Source organism: Macaca nemestrina, chromosome 8 (genome assembly GCF_043159975.1).
Source record: "Macaca nemestrina isolate mMacNem1 chromosome 8, mMacNem.hap1, whole genome shotgun sequence".
Taxonomy (NCBI): domain Eukaryota; kingdom Metazoa; phylum Chordata; class Mammalia; order Primates; family Cercopithecidae; genus Macaca; species Macaca nemestrina.
In genome coordinates, this window is record NC_092132.1 from 138577448 (window position 1) to 138602085 (window position 24638).

Sequence of the window (24638 nt, forward strand, 5' to 3'; positions counted from 1 at the left end):
ACATTAACCTCTTCACCAGTTTCGACGTAAGTATAAACTCACTGATATGGTTTGGATGTTTGTCCCTTCCAAACCTCATGTTGAAATGTGAGAGGTGGGGCCTGGTAGAGGTGGGGCCTAGTGGTGTTAGGGTCATGGAGATGGATCCTCCATGAATATCTTGGTGTCATCCTTTTGGTAATGATGATCTCTTGTTCTATTGGTTACCATGAAATCTAGTTTGTTAAAAGGAGTCAGATGCCTCCCTTCCCTCTCTTTCTCTTTCTTACTTGCTCCCTCTCTTGCCATGTGCTACACTTGTTCCCTCTTTCCCTTCCACTGTGAATACTCACCAGAAGCCAACAGATGCCGGGGCCATGCTTTTACCGCCTGCAGAACTGTGAGCCAAGCTAGCCTCTTTATATACCCAACCTCGGGTGTGCTTTACAGCAGTGCCAAATGGACTCATTTACTCATCAAGGATTTTACCGACTTGATAATTTGCTTAAAGTTGGGAGGGGTCACAGGCAGTTTCATGCTGCAGTGCATACTGTCTTGTCAGATTACCGGGACTCACTCCCTCTCTTCCTCTCACCCCAACTCCATTCCTTTCACACCCTTCCTCCTCACTCCTGCAAGCAAACAAATGTCTCTCATTTTCTTAAACCAAGTAGTTTTTCTCTTTTACATAGCACCCATGCGTAGCTATTCTAACATTTTCCAAAGTCAATGTGCTTCTTAAATTTAAAAAACACCTCTTATTATAGGTAGAAAATATATTTATTAATTATCTGCAGAGATGCATAATGCATAAAGTAACTATTAATCAAAATGTAACCAACCACACACATAAACATTTTGATAAATCTAATTTTGGTCTTTTAAAAAAATACATTCTTTGACATACACACACATGCACAAATGGCATCACATCAGGTATTACAAAATGTTTTCCCCTTTTTATGATTAAACATCATGCTGTTAGATATTCTTATGTAAATGACTGTTAATAAACCCATAGCACTCCATTATATGTATGTTCCTTAATTTATTTTACCAATACTCCATAATTGTTGAGCATTTGGGTTTTTTCTAAATTGTATAGCTATAAGAAATGCTATGAAAAATAACTATTTCATAATTACAAATGTTCACATAGAAAATTATAATGATGATGCTCTTTCACATTTAAGGAAAAAAATCAATGCATTTGGTCTACTAAAAAAAGAACAATTAAAGAGCTAAGAAAAAGTAAGCAAAAGGTAAAACATATTTACAAAGTGACATTGACTGTTTTCAATATAAACTGAGAGAATGCTTATATATTTTTTGAAAACTGTTTCTTTTTTCTAAAGCAGAGCACACTATCAGATAACATGATGAATTCACTGGCAGACATTATTTGAAGCATGGCAGCTAAACCATCATAGATGTTCTCTGCAAACCAGTGGCAGAACTTCATGATGCTTGTTTTAATAAAATAGGAGATCAGATTCCTAGAAGCAGTCTTTTCTGGTCCGAAAAAAGATTCAAGGGAAAGTGAGCTTTCCAAAGCTACAGTCACCAGGAAATTCTTTTTAGTAAGCATTGGAATCTTGGAGAACTTGAGCATAGGCCACCCATGACCTGTGTTTCTGAATCCACTCAAGAAAAAAAAAAAAAGGAAAAAGAAAGAAAGCCCTAAACACCTATACAAAATCACTGAAGAATAGCTCACAAGTTACTTCAGGAAACTCCTACTACCTTTTATAGAGGCTAACACACCTAAATGTTAGTGTGGGAAAAATTATACATATATATGTATAAACTCATTGATTATATATATATATATATGACTATTTTACTATCATTGGTAGATATAAAACTATTTCATGTGGAAAGACTTGATATAATGTAATGTGTGTGTGTGTGTGTGTGTGTGTATGTGCTGAAATATTTTACTTTCCTGTGTTAAAGGAAGATAATGAAGACCAATCATAAAGTTTTAAAATACTTTCTTTTCACCAGGTAGAAGATAACTTTTAAAAATAATTTTATTCTGGTGAATAAAATCTGGTGAAGTTTTGTATTTCCTTAAGGATTTGGTTTGCTTTTCCTCTTGCAAAATTAAGACTTCTATAACATATCAGGTTTCCCTTTTTGTCATAATTTTGAGGAAACTCAGAGACAAATTTAAAATAATATTGAATATTATTATGATATCTATGTCTCCCTCTTTTTTGCTTCTGACTTTCTGTGTCTACTGCATTATTACAGCAGTTTGCTGGACATACTGGTAGCAAAAAGATGACAGTAACAATAGTAATACAATAGTAACATAATTAAACCCTTTCTTATAAACCATCTAAGAAAACTTTGTAAAAAGGATCTGGAAAAAGGAGCAATTCATATTTAACAACACTAATGGTAGAATATTTGTTTGTTTCTTTTGTGTCACAGTTTTCTCCTGAGTAGAAAATAATATTAAATATTCCAGAAAAAATTAGAAGCAAAGTTTATATGCTTACACTTGACAAACTCTGAATGGTAATATAATCTAAAGAAATATTATTTCAGTTATTTGCAATGCAGTTTCAGTGGTTTGTCACTAGGTTTTTATCTAAAATGAAAAGAAAATCAAATTGCACATCATTAAATATTGCTAAATTTCAAAGTTTTATGTTTGCTTTCAGTTATCTCCTCAAACTATAAACAATATATTTTAAAGAACAAGTTTAGTAAGCTTAAATTAACGGTACTCCTCCTAACAAATTCTCTTTTTTCTCCCGATGCACTTATCTAAGACAAAAATCCATAGTTGCAAAGGTATAGAAAAATAAATAGGAGAATTGAAACTGTGAACTCAACAATTCAATCCAAAACACTATCTGGCCATTTTATGAGAATGTCTTTTTTGACCTGATTCTTTAATATAATTAATTAGTCACTTAATAATGATTATCTTCTTTCTACTGTATTCAGAGAAAATTATAATAATAGCCAATAACAAATAAAAACCATATGTATTGATGAATGAGAACAGGGCCATCAAGTCAAGAAATTACTATAGTTGAATGTGTTTAAATAGGAAAAGCTTCCATCAAGTCAAGAAATTACTATAGTTGAATGTGTTTAAATAGGAAAAGCTTCCTAAAGTACTTCTGTATTGAGCTGTGTTTTGGAAGGAAAACCTTCTTAAAGTACTTCTGTATTGAGCTGTGTTTTGGAAGGAAGGGAAAAAATGGATTGCCTAAAAGTCTAGGAAAGGTCTTTCAGACAAGGTATAGTGGATAATGGATGCATGGTAGGACAAACCTTAATTCTCCATTCAACTTTGCTATCATAGGCCTAGCCTAAATAAAGAAGTATTAGATGAATACCTCAGAGTCATTTAGCTCTTGAAAGTGAGACTAATTTGTTCTCAGACACAGATTTCCAATAGTTCACCTAAAAGTAGTTTCTGCTGCTTCTCACACAGACTATAACGCACTATTGATTTTTGTAAGCTTTGCAATTTCTATTTTTTCTGTCTACCATCTCTTTCATGGTCTGGTTTAGAACTTATCTCACCTGCTGGGCATACTGCTGGTAGAAACATTTAATCTGAACTTCAGCCATTTTCCATCTGGGACTCAAAGAACAGGGTTTTTTGATCTCTGTTCATTTATTTACTGGGGAAAAAAATGTTAACACATTCCAGAAAGAATGAACTGAACCGAAATTATATTGAGATAGCAAAACAGATTTTGATGTGGTACCTACCATGTTGCTGGCCTAGTATGCTTTATGGTGTGTGTGAACAAATTGGTTCCTTTGCAAATTAGCCTGTAGTACTTACAAACTGCGGGAAAGAGAATTGAGACATACTTTTCTTGAGATCAAAACAACATTTAATTTCAAAGGGAAACTTGCAAAACAGTCAAAGAAAATCAGAAAATGAACTTCAGTATTGATCTAATCTTTGAATGTTGGACTGAAAAACAGCTCTGAAAAAAAAATCCCTTAAAACTTTTGCATATAAAAGAGAACAGCATGGAAAATACCTCTGTAGACAATACAAGGGTGAATACATTTATCATATTCTGCAGAAAGGTCTCCGTGGAGAGCTGGAAACATAGAAAGTAAAAAATATATAAAAGAAAGTAAGTAAAAAAATAGATAAAAGGAAAAAGTGATCAGAAAATGGACAGAAGATGAATAGAATGTAACAGTAAATATAAGGTCATATTTTAACACTTATAAACTAAGAACAAAAATTGCCAAGTGGGTTCATTTTGGACAAATTCATTCATTCATTCATTTTTGGGGTATTCCCTAATGTTGGCAAAGGTGCAGAGAAAAAAAATGTTAACACATGTCATCCCTCTTCAGGCCACTCATGCTGAAAAAATAATATAATTTGAATATGTGACCCCACCCAATACTCATGTTGATTTGTAATCCCCAGTATTGGAGGTGGAGCCTGGTGGGAGGTGATTTGATCATGGGGGCAGATTTCTCATCAGTGACTTAGCACTGCCTCTTGGTGCTGTCCTCGTGATAGTAAGTGAATTCTCACAAGATCTGGTTGTTTGAAAGTGTGCAGCACCTTTGCTCTCTCTCTTGCTCTGTTCTTGCCATGTGATATGCCTACTCCTGCTTTGCCTTCTGCTGTGAGTAAAAGCTCCCTGAGGCCTCTCCAGAAGCAGATGCCGCTATGCTTCTGGTACAGCCTACAGAATCATGAGTCAATTAAACCTGTTTTCTTACCCACTCTCGGGTATTTCTTTACAGCAATGCAAGAATAGACTAATGCAGGAAATAATTGAAATGAGATAACATGTTATATATCCAAAGATTTCTTTTTTCTTTTCTTTTTTTGTTTTTTAAGCAACAGAGTCTTGCTCCAGGCTAGAGTACAGTAGCATGGTATAGCTTACTGTAGCCTCAAACTCCTGGGCTCAAACTATCCTCCCTCATCCTTCTGAGTAGCTAGGGCCACAGGCGTGCACTATTGTGCCTGGCCAATTTATTATTTTTTGTATAGAAAGGGTCTTGCTATGTTTTTCAGCCTGGGCGTAAACTCCTGGCTTCAAGGAATCCTCCTACCTTGGCCTCCCAAAGTGCTCGGATTTCAGGCATGAGCCACTGCAGCCAGCCCACCCAAAGATTTCTATAGCATTTTTACAATAATAAAAAGCTAAAAACAACCTAAATGTAAGTAGTGATGATGGCACATGAAGACATTTAAAAGAGCAGTTGTGAATACCGTATAACACAAGAAAAATGTTGCTGATAATATGAAATAAAAATCTGGATACAAAAATAAATGTGCATGATTATATGTGTGTAGAGGCAATGGGAACAAGGGTGATTTAAAAATTTTTTATTCTATTCAGTGATTGAAAAGCATAATTAAAATTTTAAACCTGAATTAAGATTAATGTCATAAGTAAACCAATTTTCAATATAATTAATAAAAAGCATTTATAAAATAGTAAGATTAATCAATAAGTTTTTCTTGAACTCATACTTTTAAAAGTTAGAAAAAGGAGGATTTTTCTTTTCTTTTCTTTTTTTGAGATGGAGTTTCACTCTTGTTGCCCAGGCTGGGGTGCAATGGTGTAGTCTCGGCTCATGGCAACCTCCACCTCCTGGGTTCAGGCAATTCTCCTGCCTCAGCCTCCTAAGTAGCTGGAATTACAGGCATGTGCCACCACACCCGGCTAATTCTTTGTATTTTTAGTAGAGATGGGGTTCCTCCATGTTGGTCAGGCTGGTCTTGAACTCGTGACCTCAGGTCATCCACCCACCTCAGCCTCCCAAAGTGCTGGGACTGCAGGCATGAGGCACTGCATCCAGCCAGGAGAATTTTTGTTAATGGCATAATTGCTTTCAGTTCTCAAAGTCGTCTTTGCAATTGGCGTATCTGCCAAATTGCAAGTAAACCCAGGTTCTGCTTTGGGTGATGACAACAACGTGAGAATATTATTTTAGTGAACTGTTAAAATTCCACATATTTCTTAGTCCTATAATGACGTTGATTCCTTTCTGAAGAAGGCTAGGTGGTACAGATATGGAGTACTTAAGAACATTTAACATTGGCCTATTTGTTTAAACTGGAGCCAGGGTTTCTAATTTATAAAATGGGAATCAGACTAGGCATGGTGGCTCATGCCTGTAATCCCAGCACTTTGAGAGGTCGAGGCGGGTGGATCACCTGAGGTCAGTAGTTTGAGAACAGCCTGGCCAACATGGTGAAACCCAGTCTTTATTAAAAATACACAAATCAGCAGGGTGTGGTGGCGGGGGCCTGTGATCCCAGCTACTCGGGAGGCTAAGGCAGGAGAATCACTTGAACCTGTGAGGCAGAGTGCTAAGACACTTCCTAAAACTTCAGTACCTGACCCTCGTGCCTCTGGATATTCTTCAGTAGCCATCGCTGAAGTGTAACCAAAAACAACTCTCATTCCCCCTAAATGGATCAAAAAGACGGGGGGCAGGGGCGGGGGTTGATTATTTTAAGAATTAAATGAGATACAACTAGCTCCATTAATATAAATGTATTTGTTTTCCTATTTTAAGTAGTTAGGGAAAAAATCAGAAAAGTGTATGATAAAATTTCCTGCTCAGAGAGGCAAGAGATGCGGTTCTTATTTCATGCCTGTGAATTTTCTAAATGTGTGCCTCCTGGATATTTATCCTCTTTCAATGTCAATTGTCTAATCTACAAAATGGAGTTGGTCTGGATGACTTATTGATGTCTAACTTTATTACTCCCCACGAGTTAGAATTTGTACAATCACATGCATAATTACAAATTTTTTCCACATTTCACCTTAATAGATCCTTTACACAAAACTTTTACTATTTACTAGACATATTTGTCTCCAATCAAGATTTTCCCAATGCTCACGTTTATAACTGGAGCAAAGTCTTTAAAACACTGGACGTCTAGTTAAAAATTGAGAAACCACCGCTGCCTAGATATACTTTAGCTTTTATTTGATTATTGGACATGAGATTGCATCAACTATAAGAAGTCTCCATGGACGATGTTGAGCTTGTGTGAACTCAGTGATCCATGTGAGGGATCCCCGGTCCCCATTCCCAATCTCCCAACTAATCAAAATTGCCTTCTGTATTTAAAACTATTAATTTACTATATGTTACAAGTAATATATTTCATAATATTCTAATTGCATAAGATAAACCCTCTACGTGATCATGTTAGTGCCTTAGAAGTCTTAGAAATCATGGGATTTGAAGACAGGCTGTTTTATCTAGCTGTAGACACAGGATTGGTTTGAACTAAGCAAAACCCATTTTTGCAGGAGAGTCATCAAACTGGAGTAGTAAATGCCAAGCTCCACTTGCAAGTCAGGTTTTCTCTTCTTACTGGGAAAAACAACAATTTGCAGAGGGGATGAAATGTAAAGGGAATACAGAAAGGAGATGAAGTCTCTCTAAAGAGAAAAGCAGAGTTTATTCATAACCAAAGAGGGTGGACTCAATCAGATGCCAGCAATGTGGAAGTGAAGAAGGGCAGGGAGCACCGTCAAGGCTGTGCTGGTGACATGAGAGGCTGGTAAATGCATCTTCAAGTCAGAGTTCCACAAAGGAAGTTGTGTGTTATAAATCAGGGCATAGATTTAAAACCCACAGATGCTTTAAGAACACGCTCCATGGTGTGAATGTTGGTGAGAATGTGATTATAAAATAGCACTGAAGAAAATGTGCAGACTGGAATGAAAGAAAGGAAGATTCTGTGCATTTTTTTTTAACACGTCCAAGCCTGTTTGATTATCCAGATCACTGATATCAGCAGTCTTGCAGTAGACACGTCACTGGCAAGGTCTTCCAGAGTGCACCATATTACGCTTTTATGGTTGTCTTTTTTATAGCAGATATCACCTAATTAGGAAAATGTATTTTATTGCTTATTTTATTTTACTGTAAAAGTCAAAGTTTTTTGGGGGGAAATGAGCATAGCGTCTTTCCAAGGCGCTTAGCTAAATGACAATTTCAAAGAGTGGCAACTGACAAAATCCTCCCTTTTCCTGTGAATATTTGGAGAAAAGAAAAATAATGAAATAATCTGCTTGAAAAAAATCCTGTTTATGTAGATTAAATCTTTCCTATTCGAAGTTGTAAAACTCTTCAATGCATTTTATGCAAGTATCAACCTACGTAGGAGTGGCTTGTATGTTTGAACTTGTATGTTCATTTCATTTCATTATCTGCTCTGTACCAGCATTGTGCTGGGTATTAACAGATTCAAGATGGCTCTACTAATACAGTACTATTCATCTCTTCATTTCAGCTTTGAACCCATTAAGAAATAAGACAAAAACAGAAAGGCAGGTGGAGACCAAAGTATCTGCTTACCTGCTAATAAAGCTGATTTTGGAGAAGGTAGTCTAATATTTGCAGGCAAGAGGTTTTCCCAATAACAAACCCTAGAATTAAGCAGATACCCACCCTACTGCAGGCAATGCCAAAATGCTATCAGCTTCCATGCCAGGGTTTTGAATAGAAAGTCCGTTTTGTAGATCTGGTGTGAACAACTGGATCCCGAGGGGAAGAAAAGGGGCTGCATAACACATGTCCTCTGTCTCTACTTAAAACCACCTGTCAGCTGGTGTCATTCTTCCTGATCAAAGGAAGAGTGGTTGAAAGAGTTCAGAGAGGCCTTGAGGACTACACCAGTGGGGCTCCCTTCTATGGAAGTAAACAGGAAAAAGCCTTTCCTATGAAATGGAGCACATTTTCTTCACCTACAGATACTCCAGCCTCTGAAGGAAATAGACAGCTCCTCCCCTGCTTCTCCAGCAATTGTTGGGGTTTGCTTTCTTTCAATTATTTTGCCTGTATAGTGGCCACCAGTCCCTAATAGACCTATCCCAGGAGACTTCTTAAGGGATTTCCCTTAAGAAATCCCACCAAGGCACCCTGCTCAGGTCATAGACCACCCATCCCCGTAAAGTCAATGAGTAGTTCTCCTAAGACACACCAAATGTAGACCACAAGTTTTTCACAAAGATACTAATAAGGCAACATTAATAACATAGGGAGGCTGAGGAGGGAGGAGTGCTTGAGGCCAGGGGTTTGAGACCAGCCTGGGCAATATAGCAAGACCCTGTCTCCACAAAAAAAAAAAACTTTTTAATTAGCTGAGCATGGTGGCACATGTCTGGAGTCCCAGCTACTCAGGAGGCTGAGGGGGGAAGATCACTTGAGCCCAGAAGTTCAGGCTTGCCATCAGCTATAATCATGCCGCTGCACCCCAGCCTGGGTGACAGAGCAAGACTCTGTCTCTAACAAAATAATAAAAATGAAACAAAATAAGGATTGCAGAGAGGGGGAAGGAAGAAGGATTTGGTAGGTAGAGTCTGAGGCTTCTCTGCAGCTGTGCAAAAGTTTCCTCCAGACTGATGGGCTGTGCCGGTACACCTGCCATACTTGGTCATATTCTAAGATCAACCCCAGGGTAGCAAGACCTTAAAACAAACGTAATGTCACCTAGAGGGCAGCAGTGGGGGCTGATAATCAACTATGACCTCTCCCCTAACCCCTACATCGACAGACCAAGGTGTTGCATTTCTGTGGCTGCCATAATAATATAGTAATTATGAATTTTTTCCCTTCTTAAAAAAGTTCATTCAGTATGGATTTTGTTGTTATTTTTTCAGGTTATATATTGGTAGAAAACTAACTCAGCCTTTTTATCTACAAATGTCTTTGTTTCGTCTTCATGCTTTAAATATATTCACTGTGTAACAATACTGTGTTGACAGATATTGCTTCTCAGTACTTTGAAAATGTTATGGCATGGCTATCTAGCTTTCATTTTAGAGCATAAAGTCAGTTTTCAGTCTAATTCTCTGTTTTAATGTAAATTATTTTCTCATTGCTGTTAGGATTGTTGTTTTTGATGTTCTGCAGTTTCACTGCAATGTGCCTAGGTATAAGTTTGATTTATTTATACTCACTGAGATTTGCTGGTATTACTGAATCTGGACATTCATTTCTCCTACCAATTGAGGATACTGTTTTGTTTTGTTTTTCTTTTACCCACCTTTGTTAGCTCTTTCTGGAACTCAAACTTCACTTATATTCAACTTTATTCCTCCAGTTGTTGGGAGGTACCCAGGGACAGTTTTTGCTCATCCACAGGAAGAGCTGATTAAAAATTTGGTATTTCTGAAGATATCCTACATTGCCTAAGGAATTATTGAAGATTTCATTTTTCATGCCAGAAATGTTTGAGAAGAGTGGGGGCATACTTAAAGAATATTTTCTTCCTAATATTCAAACATGATAAAGGAGGATTTATAAGATAATGTTTAAGCTCCTTTGGATCTCAAAATTCTGTTATTATGTTAATAAAATAATGTTCAGATAATTTTACGTCTAAAGCCTCAAGTGTTGTTAAATATAGGAGTTTAACCTAAATCCCATAGCAATATGTATAAAAAGGGCCTATCTTGCCATTCTTTCAAGAATGCTAAAATTCATTTAAAATATTCTGGACAGGTGACCTTGATGTTCGCTTAGCATGGATTAATGTTGACATGAATAGTACAGTTACCTGTCAAAATTATTTTAGATTATTTCGGAGTTCTTGTGAAGCTTTAATCAATTTAGAAGACTGCGTTAAAGAAGTAAAACTTCCTTTTTTGGCTATAGATCCTATTTATTGTTCTGCAATTGTTTTTTAATTATTGCCTATAAGGACTTGTGTTGTTTTTGAAAAAAAGGCACCAAAGACCAAGGGGAAAAAAGAGACAATGGGAGGATTGAGAGGACCTATGTAATAGCAGTTAGGAAGAACAATGCTTTTCTTGTTCATTCTAATGCTTGTCTTCTGCAAGTGTTTCTGTGGCCACTGCCCCATGCTTCCTGTACTTTTTAGGTTCATAATATAATTTACGTCAACCTATATTTCCCCATACTATTAAGCTGTCTTTATTGTCACTTTCTTCTAAATCCCAGCAAAAAGTGAGTAAACTGTTGTCAGAGTCTGTGTGCGTGGCATCTCCAGGGTTATGTAGTCTACAGAGCCATGAGGCCACACATCATGTTCCTGCTCTTTAGTGTATCTGGCAGAAAGTTATCACATTTTCTTAACAAGATGAGAAAAATGTTCTCCTTGTATGGGTGGCAAAGAAACCCAAAAACTATTACGACCACTCTGAACCAATTCCCAGTAACATTAATTATTAATATGCATTCATTCTAATCAAATATGATATTTGCTAACAGGTGTGTATATGTGGTAATTTATGCTTTTTGAAAAGTTAAAGCAATGAATCTCATGCAAATATAAAATAAACATATCAGCCATTTTATTCAACTCAGGAATTAAAGAGTGAACCAATATAAGATTGTAAAGAGTGATTTGGAACAGAATCTGAAGAACACATATGCACATAGGTATCTACATACACACATATATATGCTAAAACAAGCATATTATTAATACTAAACTGGTTCATATTTCTTAGGGCAATAAAGTGTGGTGTTTATGATTATCTTTTATACTTGGCAGAAACTACTTGTATGTACAGTGATCAAAATTCATGTACATCACTATGGACAAATATTCACATACTAACAGTTCTCTACAATTAATTTCTAACCAACAATATTATAAAATAGCCTACAAATAGAAAACCAATTAAATATGCACCCCCATATAGAGGGAGATCATTTCTGCAGGGATTCCTAGACAACCCTCAGTAAAAGCTTTTGCTCATTTCCAAGTGTCAACTCAGGGAGAACTACAGTGTATATCAGGAATATGAAAAATGTGAATATGGTGAAAGACCCATGAATCCTATTGTCCTGGAGCTGTTTTCTCTGAATTTACAAATGAACGCTGGGTCTGTTTTGTTGCTTATTTATATAATGATATTTATCTTAGAGTTAAGTATAGTATTTAGTCTTGAGAGACAAAATTTTTCTTATATAGTCTTTCAGCTTAATAGTTCCTGGGTCTGTGTGTGCGTGTGTCTGTGTGAGAATATGTGTATCTTTAACATATTGCATAGAAAAAAATTGAGATATAAGCTCAAAAACAGTAAGTAAAATGTCTTTGTCACCAAGTCCAATGTAACTCCAAATAAACATATTATCTGCTATTCCCATCTGCTGCGATAGTTCATTTGATGATTTCAGTGAATATGGTCTCATAATTGAGGAATTTTTCTTTCTGGAAGCTAAGGAGTAAATACATTTGCAAAATTTCCCCATAATTTTAAACATGATCCATGCTAGGATATTTGCCAGTTGAGCTTGAATTTGTTTTAAACTGTCTTAAAATGCTGATTTTTTTTTTTTAAGGATGAGATATGCTCTGTGTTTTCTTCCGATCATGTTCTCCATCTTTGATCATTTTCCAAATCATTGATTGACTCGTGTATTAATAGGCAGAGAGTCACCGTAGCCTGAAATGTATGTGTTTACTTCTCTCATACTTCCTGTTACTTGCAGGAGACATCAGTAAGCCAACTCTCTTAGTCTATTTGGGCCACTATAACAAAAGACCTTAGACTGGGTAATTTAAAAACAATAGAAATGTATTGCTCACTATTCTGGAGGCTGGGAAGTCCAAAATCAAGTTGCTGGCAGATTCAGTGTCTCATGAGGGCCTTCGTCCTTACAGATGGTGCCTGTGTATCCTCACGTGGTGGAGGGGAAGGAATTGACAAGCTCCCTTAAGCCTCTTCTATAAAGGCACTAATCCTTCATGGCCTAATCACCTCCCAAAGGGCCCCACTTCTAACACCATCACCTTAGTGATTAAATTTCAATATATGGATTTGGAGGGGGACTCGCACATTCAGACCATAGCACCAACTAACTTTCCTGCCATGTACTCTCTTCCTTGTATACACACCTAAAGTAGACTAGTCACCACTCTGGGTTGTGCTGCCAGATAGAAGGAAGTAAATTCACAAGACTAGGGTTTGGGCTGATGGAAATATTCTCTGTTAGGTTCCAGCAAGCTGTATGTTCCAACAGTGTTTTACCAGGGCTCTGATCTTGAGGAATTAGATACTGACCTAGCTGTTAATACAGTGATTGCTTTCTGTCCTATCAGTGTTATTATACTTGTTTTGGTACTGAGTTCTTTTGGGATGTCTGTGTAGAGAAGAAATGATTGGTAACTTAATGGATACACCCAATAGTTGTCACTATTGATTCTTTCTGCACGATATATCTATTGGCTAATATTTGCTGGAAATGACTGGACTTTCACATCAAAGCTGTTTGTGTGACATAAAAAGAAGATGAGTTTGCTTTTAATTAAAAAGAATAAGAATGGAATAGAGGTTTAGAGGTTTTCACAGAACCTCTTTCTCAACTTTCTCCCCATATATGCCAAAATACCATCAAAATGAATACTTGGAAGACAAAAGTAAAGAAAAGAAAGCAAAAGAAAAGATTTATATTGTCCATCAGGGGCTCTGGCCCTCTGTGAGAGGCAGAATGTTGCTGTGATGCAAGTTTAGATTAAAAAGTCGTATTACCTGGATTCATAACCTTCCACCACTTGCTGGCTAGGCAACCTTGGACAAATTATATATAACCTCTCTGCTCCTAAGTTTTCTCATCTGAGAAATGGAAATAATAATGACTTCTGACAAACTAGGTAATCTACTATATCTAAAATATATGGAGATACGATTTTATATTCTCATCTTTAATTTTTACGGTGATCCTGTGAGAATCACTCAGCATTTCAATGACAAAAAGGGATCAGTAAGAAAGATCACATTTAAATTACTAACACTTTGCTTCTGACTGTCCTACAGGATGTAAATCTGTGTCTGTATTTCAGATTTATTATAAACAAAATAAAATACGTGGCCTAATTTGGAAGTGATCAACGGTTAGCAAATATTGGTCTCTAAACATTGAATTTATTGTTTTTTTTTTCTCATCAAGATAGAGCTAACAGTATGGCAAAGAGAAGTAACATATTAAATAACGTTCTCTATGTTTAAGGAAGACAGACAAGAAGAGACATTCCATTTGGAGCAAAGTTAAATTCCATTTATAAAATCTTCCTTAGTATAGTGGCCACTACTTACCTTTTCCAAATGACTGTCATTATTTCTGACCTATCTCCATTTTCTTTTCTTTTCTTCTTTTTTTTTTTTTTTTTTTGAGATGAAGTCTCTCTGCAGCCAGGCTGGAGGGCAGTGGTGCGATCTCAGCTCACTGCAAGCTCTGCCTCCCGGGTTCACGCCATTCTCCTGCCTCAGCCTCCCAAGTAGCTGGGACTACACGCGCCTGCCACCAGACCTGGCTAATTTTTTGTGTTTTTAGTAAAGACAGGGTTTCACTGTGTTGAAACCAGGATGGTCTCGATCTCCTGACCTTGTGATCCACCTGCCTCGGCCTCCCAAAGTGCTGGGATTATAGGCGTGAGCCTCCACGCCCAGCCGACATATCTCTATTTTCTTGGCAAATAGCACTGTTTGCTTTTTTCCACATGTGCCCTATTATTTCTTGACTCTGTGATGGGTATTGTGATGCTGCCTCAACCCTAGCAGATGTTTCTATTATCCCTGATTTATTATAATTCTTCTTTCAGGTCAGCCAGAATGCAAACAACATTTCCAAGAATCCTTGACTGAATCTTCCAAACAGGTACTGTCTCTCCTTCCTCTAAACAGACCTCAGCCTTGATCTGCTTGCCTGTTTTGGTACTTTTCATTTTCATGGTCAAGAGAAGAAATTGTCAGTTAGAGATTAAGATGTGTCTGAGTACGTTATTTAGTGGATACATCTGGGAAATTGCTGAGTCCGTTAAGTCCACAACTACTTAAATCTCACAGTACATAGCTTCCAAGGAGAAGATCTCTTCTAAGACAAAAGGGTGCTGAACATGATAAAGCTTTATCTTACAGGAGCACGGTGCATATTGCTTGATGTCTTTCATTTGAATTTGGTGTTGGATATGTCTGTGCCTAGGATGTTGAAGACAAAAGGGTGGAGGAAATGTAGTAGGTTAAAATGGGAAGATGTTTTGCTAAAACACTATAAGAACTTGGAATATAAACAATATGCTTTGGTATCATAATCACAGTGCATTGCAGAAGGAGAAAAGTGGCATTTTCCATCATTGCACTTGATAAATTTGATATGTTGCGAGCTATAGTGCATCCGTGGTGGTACCTGGCAGGAATCTAAGAATCAGCAGCAGTGCCCCTTCGACATTGACAGTGGTGACTGGAGAATGTGGGTATGCCCACTGGAAAAAGCCGTGGAGCCTCATGATGACTTTGAGCCTAGAGAATGCGTTGAAATTCAGTGAAATGGGCAGGGATCCTCCAAAACCCTATTACCTGGAGGAAGTAATAGTGACAACAGAGGGAATGGTAGAGCAGATGGCAGTGCCCAGCATCTGTTGCATGTGGGAAAATTCCTGGTCAATCTTGAAAATATTTGATGGTGAATAATTCTACAGTAGGCCAAGATACTAACCTAGAAAATAAAGGTTAATGCTAGTAAAACATGGCTTATACCATGTAACATTAGTACGTTCTTTACAATTCCTGTCTTTGCTACTCTAATAGGACTGTTAACAAAGCTACACAGAGAATTGGTCCCCATAGTTACTAACCTAGTATCATGTATGCAGGAAGCTAAATAAAAACTTAAGATGTGAAATAATGAAAATGAAACAGTATGTAAGTACCAGGATTTGTGATTTTTGGATCCCTACTGTATGTCTGGCAATAAAGGTGTATTGGTTATTTCTTTATTTATTGTGGACAAGTTACATATGGGAAACTGTGTTTCCCATATGAGACACTATAAATGAAGATAGTTGATGATAAGGTTTGGCTGTGTCCTCACCCAAATCTCATTTTCAGTTGTAGCTCCCACAATTCCCATGTGTTGTGGGAGGGGCCTGGTGGGAGGTATTTGAATCATGAGGGTGGGTCTTTCCCATGCCATTCTCATGATAGTGAATAAGTCTCATGAGATCTGATGGTTTTATAAAAGGGAGTTTTTCTGCACAAGCTCTCTCTTTGCCTGCTGCCATCCATGTAAGACGTGACTTGCTCCTCCTTGCCGTCTGCCATGATTGTGAGGCCTCCCCAGCCATGTTGAACTGTGAGTCTTTTAAACCTCTTTCCTGTATAAATTACCCGGTCTTTAGTATGTCTTTATTAGTAGCATGAAAATGAACGAATACAGTTGACCGTGTGAAAACAATGCAATCTACCTAACAAGAGGATAGGCCTAATAGGTCATCAAGAATCAGGCAAAGTAGATATGTAACCCTGTTTTACATCAACAGCATTGTTGTTGGCCCTAAGTTTTACCCAATTTTTCAGTATATCAGAAATGTAGGGAATAATAATTCGTATTTTGGCAAGAGATAAGGCACAAATAGTTTAAAAACTGGTTCACATTTTCCTTTCCCTTCCTTCCTTCCTCCCTTCCTTCCTTCCTTCCTTTCTCCCTCCCTCCCTCCCTCCCTCCTTCCCTCCTTCCCTCCTTCCCTCCTTCCCTCCTTTCCTCCTTTCCTCCTTTCCTCCTTTCCTCCTTTCCTCCTTTCCTCCTTTCCTCCTTTCCTCCTTTCCTCCTTCCTTCCTTCCTTCCTTCCTTCCTTCCTTCCTTCCTTCCTTCCTTCCTTCCAACACAATCTCCCTCTGTCATCCAGGCTGGTGTGTGCCACAATCTCAGCTCACTGCAACCTCCACCTCACATATTCAGGTGATTCTCCTGCCTCAGCCTCCCAAGTAGCTGGGACTACAGGCATGTGCCACCATGCCTGGCTAATTTTTGTATTTTTAGTAAAGACAAGGTTTTGCCATGTTGGCTAGGCTGATCTTGAACTCCTGGCCTCAAGTGATTCACCCACCTCGGCCTCCCAAAGGGCTGAGATTACAACCATGAGCCACCGCTCCCAGCCTGTTTTATGTTATTATTAACAGTGTATGAAACATTCATGATATATGTCTTCTTTTGAGAAAGAATCCTGTAGCCAAATGCAAAAAGTATTGCTTTATATTCCATTTTCTTGGAGGTTCACAAAACATAAGCATTTTAAAGACCCCAATATCAGTTACAGTGAATAATCCTAATGAAATTAATCAACAATGTCAAAGTTACTTGAGTAAAGACTTACTTTTTAAAAAAAAATATATCATTTCACTGATATTCTGCTGAAATGAATTCGGGAAATGCTGGTTTAAAAAATATTAATTTGATGAAAATGAATTAAAATAAAATTCAGGGATTACTTTTATTAATTTTTTCTATTTCTTTTTTGACTATTAACCAAAATTTATAACAATACCCAATAATGTTTTACTTCTTAGAAAGTTTAAGTGTGTACGGTTAATTATCCCAAGTAATATCAAACTTGGCCTTCATGACCCTGAAAAAAACTCAGCTAGTGTTTATACCTTGATAAAGACATGTTAAGTCAAGACTTACAAATTCATGTGAACAGACTGAATTGTTCAGTAAATCAATCAAAAAATTAAATAATTTGAAAAACAAATTATTCACGTTCTTACGTTAATACACAGAAAAATTTAGGATTATGTATTTTAGTTAAAATATCAGTATAAAATGAAGCCATCAAACTTTGAAGAAAATAGTGGAAAATATTTAATGTATAATTATAAACCATATATGAAAAATGAATATACATATGTGTGTATGTATAAATATATGTATAAATTTTTTTAGATAGGGTCTCACTCTGTCACCTAGGCTAGAGAGTAGAGTGCAGTACAGTGATCATAGCTCACGGCAGCCTCAACCACCAAGTTTCAAATGATCCTCCTGCCTCAGCTCCCTGAGAAGCTGGGACCACAGGTGCATGCCACCATGCCTGGCTATTTTTTTTTTAATTTTTTTGTAAAGATGGCATTTTACTATGTTGCCCCTGCTGGCCTCAAACTCCTGGCCTCAAGCAATTCTCCCACCTTGACCTCCCAAAGTGCTGGGATTACCGGTGTGAGCCACCATACCCAGCCATGAATATTATTTTTTAAAGTCAGTGTATCTGACCATACTGGTATAAAAATATCTGTACCTTGGAAAGATCATAAAAAAAGATTAAAAAGCAAATACCAAGTTGAGAAAGATGCTACATGTGTGAACGACTCAACCTGTCATTGCTGACTTTGAAGGTCTAGGAAGGGGGCGAGCCAAGGAATGAGGAAGGTCTCTGAAAGCTGGAAAAGAGAAGGAAAACAGTTTTATTTTGGATTCTCCAAAAACAGTACAGCTCTTCAACATCTTTAGCCCAATGAGATCTGTTGGGAACTTCTGTTGTATAAACTTGTAACATAATCACCTGTGTTGCTTTTAATCACTAAATTTCTGATAGTTTATCATAGTACCAGAAAAAAAAAAACTGAAATATCAAGCATAATTCAATGTATTCTGAGACTTAGATCTTATCCTAATACTTCCAAAGGTGGAAATTTATTCTGAAGAAAAAGGAGTAAAGAAAAGTAAGAGTCCTCTCATGTCTCTGATATTAAGTTTGAGGTTCTCTGAGTTCTGGTTGCAGCTAAGAGACCATGTCATTCTATCTGAAGGGTGTCTCTCAATCATGATAATTTAGTTCAAAAAAGGGATCATTCACTGGGCAGATGACTATGAGGGCGAACTGAGAAACAGATCTACTCTCTGGATACTCAGAATCATTGTAATTCTATTTAAATACTAAATTAAGGCATTATTTTCTGTATAGTTATCTTTTAATTGCACCTTTTGGGATACCTCAGCAGGAGAGACATAATTATAAGGTGTAATCTGAGCTATTTTGTTTTCCTTTCTATTTATTCAGTGACTAAAAATGGTTGAAAATTGTCCTCTTCTTTTTCTGGTATGGTATTCAGATAGTCTTGTTTGAATAAGAATGCAAAAGGGTTCCTAAGCAATTACTTTGCTCACACATTGAAACCACAGCCCTCCTTAAAATATAATCATCAAATTCTATTTTATACAATAATGGAAACACGATGCATTTAATGCTGTAAGAAAGAGAGAGATATTTATGGAAGAAAACCTGCATCTTTAGGAGCAAATTAAGAATTCCTTCTAATTCTAAGAATGGCAATGCTCTAACAACTTTCCAAGTCTTTAAAAAGTTTAAATTGACAAGATTGAGAATGACTCATACTTAATTTCAAAACAATATACCTATTTTCTATAAAAATACATAGGAATATGAACTCATAGGAAAAAAAGCATGTTTTTTGAACATCATTGATGAAGGTAATATATAATAAATGTGACCCATTTTATTTGCTGATGTTCACTAATGTAGCTCATTGCTTGCCTACTTCACTTGAAAAGCTCCATGATCTTACAGAACTTGTAGCACTATGATGAAAGATGCCAAACAGATACCTAAGCATTCCCACATTCTTGTTGTCAAAATAATAGAATCCTTTAGTTGCTTAAGACAATAGATGACTTCATAAACATGTAACTAACTGTATTTAGTCAAATTTAATGTTTTGAACTGAAGACTTCACTTTAGTAAACACCAACTAATATGCACATTTGTTTGTGTATAAATATGTGTTTGTATATATGTATATGTATGGAGAAGCTGACCAACACATCACGTCACTCACACACGTAAATTCTACAGTTAAGGTTATTTGTAATCAGGATGTTTTTAAGTCGAAATTCGTTCTAGTCATTAAAACTATATAATTAGATCATAAGATTATATAGTTCAACATCCTCATCTTCTAAATCACCCAAAAATATTAAGAAACCAAACTGTAGACAAACCAGAGCTAAAACTCAGGTCTCCATGGGCTTTCACCTATTTTTTTTCCTTTGATTTAATATGCATGAATTTTACAAGATTGTACAAAGTTTTGATTTTTAAATATGAGTAAATCTGGCTCAAAATCTTTCATTTATGAAAGGATGCCTGTATAGCTGTTTATTATATATATCTTATATATCTAATGATATATACAAGTATTTATCTCATATATAAGCTATTTACCAAATATATGTCATATATATGATGTGTATCTTATATATATTAAGATATATAAATATTTATAATATATATAAAGATATATACATATTTCAGATACATAAAGACTGAAGATCTACAAATTCATGTTTAACATACCTGGTGTAGATGATCAATACGTTCCTTCACATATTTCCTAGTTATATATAACACACTATGTTCACATACTAAATTAGTTTGCTCTCCTATGTTAACTTTCTTCTACGTTTTTTCTCCAGCCCCATGAAATAAATGAATTGACAGTGAAATAAATGAGAGATTTTGTGCAAATGATTTAGAAAACTAAATGTTTTCTACTACTTGATCTGTGTTGAGACTTTATCTGTGTCAAGAATTTCAAACTAATTTCATCTAAGGCAGATAAAAATTGAATATATTATAGTACGCTTTAATAATATTTAATGATTTTATTAAATGTTTTTGATTTTGTTTCCTGTTATGCTGCATGACGGTAGGGTAAGTTAAGCACTGTGGGTGGACAGACACAATGTGCTTTTCTTTGCCTCTCCCAAAATTTTTCTTCTGAAGCTTCTGTTCCCTTCTTTCTTTTGTTTCTGCACCTAGTCTCTTGATGCATGTTCCTCTCCATCAAACACCACTCTAGGTGTATGTAAGTACATATAGATATCTTGTTAAATTGATCGTTCACTGAGGTTATCACTGTCTACCCTAAATGGCTGTAAGTTAAAAGTCAAATCTTTGATTTAATAATTTCATTGTTTAGTTCCCCCTTAGCATTAATTGATTATACATATACATAAATGAATTCTTTTGAATTTTATACTTTAAAAATATATAGCAAATCATACAAAGATCATCTTTTTATTCATATTCTTCGCCCTATTGAAACCATGATCCACAGAAGAATGTTGTAGAAAGAAAAAGACAAATGGCATCAGGAGATCTCAACATTGTTCATAGATTTTTTGGCAATTTTTCAACACAAATACTCTACAACAGTATTTCTTGATCATTCTACTTCTATCCATTCCCCTCACTCTCCCACCACTGTTCTTGTCTTGGCAAACTCTGCCCATTTCTTACATCATTAAACTTCCAGAAAATATATGAAACCTACACTATATATGTGTCAAGCACTGAAGAAAGAATTCTGAACCAGAGACTTGGGCCCCATGGAGCTTTTATTCTGGTGAGAGAGTACGGTGATACACATGTAAGTAAATAACCTAATAAAAATAAAGGAAGATAAAGGATTAGAGAGCAACTAGTGAGTCAAGTGACTTCTGGGACCCAAAGGGACGGGGGACACCAAGAAAAATCTGGCACTTTTGGAGTCCAAACAAAGAGAAATAGTGAGAAACCCTCCCTCCTTTGCAGGGAAGTGACTTCCCTGGCTTTAAAAATGCCAAGAAAAAGCTGGAGAGATGAAGTGCCAAGCAACTTCTCCCTAAAGCTGGAAGTGTAAGGAAATCCACACTCCTCGTGAGTTACCCTGGGGACCTTTGTAGGGCATGGCAAAACATTTCTTCCTATACTGTCAGTCTATGGGGTACAGACAGCCTTGACTTCTACCACTTTTGAGACTTTTCCATTTGGCCTGAACCTCAACATTCCCAGAAGGAAAATGACAACCTATCTAAAAGCTACCTACGTTCAAAGAGTGACCAGAAAAATCAGAATGCATTTCCAGAGAAATAAAGCTGCCGAGGGATATAGACAATTCATTCTCAGCAAACTATCACAAGAACAGAAAACCAAACACCACATGTTCTCACTCATAGGTAGGAACTGAACAATGAGATCACTTGGACTCGGGAAGGGGAACATCACACACCGGGTCCTATCATGGGGAGCGGGGAGGGGGGAGGGATTGCATTGGGAGTTATACCTGATGTAAACGACGAGTTGATGGGTGCTGACGAGTTGATGGGTGCAGCACAGCAACATGGCACAAGTATACATATGTAACAAACCTGCACGTTATGCACATGTACCCTAGAACTTAAAGTATAATAATAATAAAAAAATAAGAAAAATAAAATAAAAAAAATAAACACTTTAGAGGAGAATCAAGTATGGCACATACCCAGATAAAGAATATTTGGTGATTAATGACATGATTTCTCAGCCAAATAATTCTGTAAATGATTTGAAGGGGAGGATGTTTACTACTCATGTGTGTGTCCTAGAAGATCAAATACAAAACAAAACAAAACAAAACAAAAAACCACAAAGCACAGGAAAACAATTACAGAAAAATAAAAACCATGAGAGGGAAATGAATCTTGAAGGATATAACAGGAGATAGTAAAAGATGTACCAGTAAGAGAAAAAGACAGATGGAAGATTGTCGATAAAAATAAAATAATAGAATTCATTTTTTTCCTCAACAAAAATCCTAATATCCCAGATTAAATGGTTTCTGTAAGGTCCAGGTCAGACTAATCAGAAATAACATAGACACCTAGGACATTCTGTAAAACTCCTGAATTCTAAGGAAGGGGAAAAATATGACAAGATTCAAGGTAGAAAAAGCAAAGGAAAAAAAAAGTCAGAATCCTTATCAGAAGCAGTGGAAACGTGAAGACGGTGAGAGCAGCTACCAACCACTGTGAGGAAAATGGTGCAGTTTATGAATTGTAGACCCAGCTAATACTTTATTACATCTCAAGGTTACAGAAAAATACAAGAGAACTCCATCCAAGTATTCTCTCTAAAAGAAAAATTAGTAAAGTGTCTTAACCAAGCAAACTAGAATAGAAACGTAAAGGTGACAGAAAAGAAAGAAAAGATCAAGTGGAGATTAATTAACAAATTTTTACATGTAGATAGAGATATAGATACATCTGGGGAAGTGGTGTGTGTATGTGTGTGTGTGTTAGTGTCTGTGTGAATACTAAGCCAAGTGTAATATAGTTATTTTTTTAAATTATTCTCTTTAATGTTGTCTTGACCCAGTTTTGAGGCCCTAACTAGTGACTGTCAGTTCCCCTTCTTGGGCAGCTGATTAAATCCACACTCCAACCACCCCCCTTATCCAGTTCTCACATTCTGGGCCACCAAGCACCTGCCCTGATTTCTCTGGTCCCAGTTACTAGACAACTAGAGAGAGTGCCTATGCCCTGGAGCTCAGAGCCCTGGACATTATTCAAAATAGCCAGTCCCCAGAGATGCAGAGAAACCTAGGGAACCCCATCCTAGCTGCCATACATCAGCAGCCCTCACAGTAGCTCCAGTTTGCTGTTCCCTGTCTCCTGGTGCAGTTCCCTGTGTGGCTCTCTCATTTGAGGATGAAAGTAACAGAGTTGCTTTCTTCTAAGTATCTCTGTGTTGTATCTACCATTAAAACAATTCTTAAAGCTCATCAAAAGTGTGAAAGTACAATATATTTCTAAAGAAATCGTAAAAGGAAAAAAGATGCACTCTTAAGGAAAACTTGATAATATCCTTTAGTTAAAAATCCTAAGTTACTTCCAAAAAGTCTTAGATTCAAGCCTGGTGGAGTAGAGTTGGAGACTTTTGAAAGCAATTGTTTGCAAGGGTGAGGGGAAATCATGAGTTATATTTTAGGTATATAAATTGCAACTACTTGTTGGATATTATATTAGATCTATTTATTAAGCAGGTGGATTTTTTTAGTCTGGAGCTAAGACATCATCAAGTCATCAGTGTTATCAGTGTGAATTACATGTTAAGGAGCTATAAAACCTGAGGAGATTACCTAAAGATGCCATGTGGAAGAATAAACCCTGGGCAGGCCAACATTTAAAGGTCAGGAAAGGAGGCAGCTCCAATGAAACTGACAAAGAGAATCTTTCATTCTATTAGAAGATTCCAGAGAGGTAGGAGCAAAACATGGAGAGTGTGGTATCCCTTGAGCCACATTAAGAAAGCATTTCAAGAATGAGAGAAAGAAATTAACTGTGCCAAATGCTGCAGAAAGTTAAGTATGATCAATACTAGGAACTGGGCATTGCCTTTGGAAAGTTGGAGGGCTTGAGTGACATCGGCTGAAGTAGTTTCAGCATGCTTGGAAAAGTTTCTAGAAAGAATGGAAGGGGGAAGTGTAGAGACAGCAAATATAAAACCTTATCAAAGGTTTTTCTGTAAGAGGGAGACATGAAATCAGGCAGCAGAGTTGAAAATGTAGGGTCTAGCAGATGTTTTGTTTTAAAATGAAAGATAATTCATGTTATTCCAATTTAAGTGATCGTAAAGGGAAATGTTGAGGTGGGGAGGGGTAAAGAAGAGGAAGAAGAGAGAGGGAGAGAACTTTTGTAGGAATAAAATCCTTAGGTAGGAAATAACAAATGTTATTCCATACATAAATGAAGGGATTAATGTAGACAGGATCAGAAGAGTTCATTCTTATAACCCAAAGAAGGGTAAATTATTTGGGTCCATACACAAATAGGAAGGTTTGGTAGAGGAAGGATGAGTATGATTTTTTCTGTTTGTTTCAAGTATTAAATAAAATAAGCATATTCATCAGCTGAGAGTGAGGATGTGAAGGGAATGTTGATGACTAGAAAACAGGGAGAGGGTCTGAAAGTGGAAGAGTTTACTAAGTAGGGAAATCAGTGATTGAAGGGCAATGTTAAGGCGCAAGTGGAGATTAGTCATAAACACTTAAAATAAGGTAGATAAACGTGACTATATTTTTCTTTGTTCACAGTTGCCTTTTAGGGAG

At 36.6% G+C, this 24638-nt stretch overlaps 1 protein-coding gene across 2 annotated transcripts in view; it reads left to right on the forward strand.

Moving 5' to 3' along the window:
• The window catches only part of LOC105463752 (macrophage scavenger receptor 1), a 764939-nt gene that overhangs the window by 731804 nt on the left and 8497 nt on the right, over positions 1 to 24638 (forward strand). The window contains exon 20 of one of the 2 annotated variants that reach the window (XR_011607204.1): positions 14543 to 14598. The gene's annotated coding sequence lies outside the window, so the exon portion shown is untranslated. Of the gene's footprint in view, positions 1 to 14542; positions 15716 to 24638 lie in introns of those variants that run through there. The other variant, XR_011607203.1, reaches the window with a different exon arrangement.